The sequence below is a fragment of the Schistocerca gregaria genome, unplaced genomic scaffold, assembly GCF_023897955.1.
Source record: "Schistocerca gregaria isolate iqSchGreg1 unplaced genomic scaffold, iqSchGreg1.2 ptg000280l, whole genome shotgun sequence".
In the NCBI taxonomy this organism is placed as follows: domain Eukaryota; kingdom Metazoa; phylum Arthropoda; class Insecta; order Orthoptera; family Acrididae; genus Schistocerca; species Schistocerca gregaria.
The window spans coordinates 1,947,758-1,952,734 of record NW_026061773.1 but is presented as its reverse complement, the minus strand read 5'-3'; positions in this window follow the sequence as shown (position 1 = coordinate 1,952,734).

Below are 4,977 nucleotides of genomic sequence, written 5' to 3'. Positions count from 1 at the left end.
AAAAAGTCAATAATCGATAACTAAATCTTGAATTGTACTACTTCTTACTGGCTATTATATCAACTTAGAAGCTTTATCTGTGTTCTACTATGGTGCTTTTAGTGTCTCCGTATACCGCAGCACGCGACAGAGCTTTGCAGACGATAAATGCAACCGTTTCAGAGAGAAGACCGGCCAATGTGACGATGTGGCTTTAAGTCGATTCGATAACAAATGGCGAAAACAGACGGATTTCTCAGGTTTTTACTACATATGAACACTTTTCACATTCGCCCGTGCAACGCGGCTGTTAGTCCTCCTTTCCTGCAAAATCGTATAGACGTAGCCCATATCCAAGGCACCAAAGCCGTCTAAAAAGTCAATAATCGATAACTAAAACTTGCATTGTATGACTTCTTACTGTCTTTTACATCAACTTAGAAGCTTCATCTGTGTTCTACTATGGTGCTTGTAGTGTCGCCGCATACCCCAGGACGCAACATAGCTTTGCAGAAGACAAATGTAACCGTTTCAGAGAGAAGAGCGGCCAATGTGACGATCTGGCTTTAAGTCGATTCGATAACAAATGACGAAAACGGACGGATTTCTCAGGTTTTTACTACATATGAACACTTTTCACATTCTCCAATGCAACTCGGCTGCTAGTCCTCCTTTCATGCAGAATCATAAAGTCCTAGCTCATGTCCAAGGCAGAAAAGCCAGCTAAAAAGTCAATAATCGATACCTAAAACTTGAATTGTACTACTTCTTACTGGCTATTACATCAACTTAGAAGCTTAATCTGTGTTCTACTATGGTGCTTTTAGTGTCTCCGGATAACGTAGCAGGCGACATAGCTTTGCAGACGATAAATGTATTCGTTTCAGAGGGAAGAGCGGCCAATGTGACGATCTGGCTTTAAGTCGATTCCATAACATATGACGAAAACGGAAGAATTTCTCAGATTTTTACTACATATGAACACTTTTCACATTCCCCCCTGCAACGCTTCCACTAGTCTTCCCTTCATGCAAAATCTTAATTTCCTAGCTCATGTCGAAGCACCAAAGAATGGTAAAAAGTCAGTAATCGATAACTAAAACTTGAATTGTACTACTTCTTACTGGCTATTACATCAACTTAGAGGCTTCATCTGTGCTCTGCAATGCTGCTTTTAGTGTCTCCGTATACCGCAGCACGCGACAGAGCTTTGCAGACGATAAATGCAACCGTTTATGAGAGAAGAGCGGCTAATATGACGATATGGCTTTAATTCGTTACGATAAGAAGTGACGAAAACGGACAATTTTTCAGGTTTTTACTACATATGAAAACTTTTCACATTCCCCTGTGCAACGCGGTTGCTAGTCCTGAATTTCATGCAAAATCTTAAGGTCCTATTTCATGTCAAAGGCACCAAAGCCGACTAAAAATTCAATAATCTATAACTAAAACTTGAATTGTACTACCTCTTACTGGCTATTACATTAACTTAGAAGGTTCATCTGTATTGTATTATGGTGCTTTTAGTGTCTCCGCATACCGCAGCACCGGACATAGCTTTGCAGACGATAAATGTAATCGTTTCAGAGAGAAGAGCGGCCAATGTGTCGATCTGGATTTAAGTCGATTCGATAACAAATGACGAAAACGGACGAATTTCTCAGATTTTTACTACATATGAACACTTGTCACTTTCTCCCCTGCAACGCGGCCACTGGACTTCCCTTCATGCCAAATCTTAAAGTCCTAGCTCATGTCCAAGCACCTAAGATTGGTAAAACGTCAATAATCGATAACAAAAACTTGAATAGTACTACTTTTTACTGGCTATTACATCAACTTAGAAGGTTCATCTGTGTTTTACTATGATGCTTTTAGTGTCTCCGGATAACGTAGCACGCGACATAGCTTTGCAGACGATAAATGTAATCGTTTCAGAGAGAAGAGCGGATAATGTGACGATCTGGCTTTAAGTCGATTCGATAACAAATGACGAAAACGGACGGATTTTCAGGTTTTTACTACATATGAACACTTTTCACATTCGTCCGTGTAGCGCGGCTGCTAGTCCTCCTTTCATGCAAAATCTTAAGGTCCTAGCTCATGTCCAATACACCAAAACCGGCTAAAAAGTCAATAATCGATACCTAAAACTTGAATTGTACTACTTCTTACTGGCTATTACATGAACTTAGAAGCTTCATCTGGGTTCTACTATAGTGCTTTTACTGTCTCCGCATACCGCAGCACGCGACATAGCTTTGCAGACGATAAGTACAACCGTTTCAGAGAGAAGAGTGACCAATGTGACGATCTGGCTTTAAGTCGATTCGATAACAAATGACGAAAACGGACGGATTTCTCAGGGTTTTACTACATATGAACACTTTTCACATTCTCCCGTGCAACGCGGTTGCTATTCCTCCTTTCATGCAAAATCTTAAAGTCCTAGGTCATGTCCAAGGCAACAAATAAGGCTAAAAATTCAATAATCGATAATTAAAACTTGAAGTGTACTACATTTTACTGGCTATTACATAGCCGACTAAAAAGTCAAAAATCGATAACTAAAACTTGAATTGTACTACTTCTTACTGGCTATTACATCGACTTAGAAGCTTCTTCTGTGTTCTACTATGGTGCTTTTAGTGTCTCCGCATACCGCAGGACGGGCCATAGCTTTGCAGACGATAAATGTAACCGTTTCAGAGATATGAGCGGCCAATGAGACGATCTGACATTAAGTCGACTCGATAACAAATGACGAAAACGGACGGATTTCTCAGGTTTTTACTACACATGAACACTTTTCACATTCTCCCGTGCAACGCAGCTGCTAGCCCTCCTTTGATGCAATGTCTTAAGGTCCTAGCTCATGTCTAAGACCCCAAAGCCAGCTAAAAAGTCAATAATCGATATCTAAAACGTTATTGTACTACTTCTTACTGGCTAATACATCAACTTAGAAGTTTCATCAGTGTTCTACTATGGTGCTGTTAGTGTCTCCGCATACCGCAGCACGCGACATAGCTTTGCAGACGATAAATGTAACCGTTTCAGAGAGAAGAGCGACCAATATGACGATCTGGCTTTAAGTCGATTTGATAAGAAATGACGAAAACGGACGGATTTCTCAGGTTTTTACTACATATGAACAATTTTCACTTTCTCCCGTGCAACGCAGCTGCTAGTTCTCCTTTGATGCAAAATCTTAAGGTCCTAGCTCATGTCCAAGGCCCCAAAGCCAGCAAAAATTCAATAATCGATATCTAAAACGTCATTGTACTACTTCTTACTGCCTATTACATCAACTTAGAAGTTTCATCTGTGTTCTACTATGGTGCTGTTAGTGTCTCCGCATACCGCAGCACGCGACATAGCTTTGCAGACGATAAATGTAACCGTTTCAGACAGAAGAGCGACCAATGTGACGATCTGGCTTTAAGTCGATTTGATAAGAAATGAACAAAACGAACGGATTTCTCAGGTTTTTACTACATATGAACACTTTTCACATTCTCCCGTGCAACGCAGCTGCTAGTCCTCCTTTGATGCAAAGTCTTAAGTTCCTAGCTCATGTCCAAGACCCCAAAGCCAGCTAAAAAGTCAATAATCGATATCTAAAACGTTATTGTACTACTTCTTACTGGCTATTACATCAACTTAGAAGTTTCATCAGTGTTCTACTATGGTGCTGTTAGTGTCTCCGCATATCGCAGCACGCGACATAGCTTTGCAGACGATAAATGTAACCGTTTCAGGGAGAAGAGCGACCAATGTGACGATCTGGCTTTAAGTCGATTTGATCAGAAATGACAAAAACGGACGGATTTCTCAGGTTTTTACTACACATGAACACTTTTCACATTCTCCCGTGCAACGCAGCTGCTAGTCCTCCTTTGATGCAACGCCTTAAGGTCCTAGCTCATGTCCAAGACCCCAATGCCGGCTAAAAAGTCAATAATCGATATCTAAAACGTTATTGTACTACTTTTTACTGGCTATTACATCAACTTAGCAGTTTCATCATTGTTCTACTATGGTGCTGTTAGTGTCTCCGCATACCGCAGCACGCGACATAGCTTTGCAGACTATAAATGTAACCGTTTCAGAGAGAAGAGCGACCAATGTGACGATCTGGCTTTAAGTCGATTTGATAAGAAATGACGAAAACGGACGGACTTCTCAGGTTTTTACTACACATGAACACTTTTCACATTCTCCCGTGTAACGCAGCTGCTAGTTCTCTATGGATGCAAAATCTTAAGGTCCTAGCTCATGTCCACGACCCCAAAGCCAGTTAAAAAGTCAATAATCGGTATCTATAACGTTATTGTACTACTTCTTACTGGCTATTACATCAACTTAGGAGTTTCATCTGTTTTCTACTATGGTGCTGTTAGTGTCTATGCATACCGCAGTACGCGACATAGCTTTGCAGACTATAAATGTAACCGTTTCAGAGAGAAGAGCGACCAATGTGACGATCTGGCTTTAAGTCGATTTGATAAGAAATGACGAAAACTGAAGGATTTCTCAGGTTTTTACTACATATGAACACTTTTCACATTCTCCCGTGCAACGCAGCTGCTAGTCCTCCTTTGATGCAAAATCTTAAGGTCCTAGCTCATGTCCAATACCCCAAAGCCAGCTAAAAAGTCAATAATCGGTATCTATAACGTTATTGTACTACTTCTTACTGGCAATTACATCAACTTAGAAGTTTCATCTGTTTTCTACTGTGGTGCTGTTAGTGTCTCCGCATACCGCAGCATGTGACATAGCTTTACAGACGATAAATGTAACCGTTTCAGAGAGAAGAGTGACCAATGAGACGATCTGGCTTTAAGTCGATTTGATGAGAAATGACGAAAACGGACGAATTTCTCAGGTTTTTACTACATATGAACACTTTTCACATTCTCCCGTGCAAAGCAGCTGCTAGTCCTTTTTTGATGCAAAATCTTAAGGTCCTAGCTCATGTCCAAGGCCCCA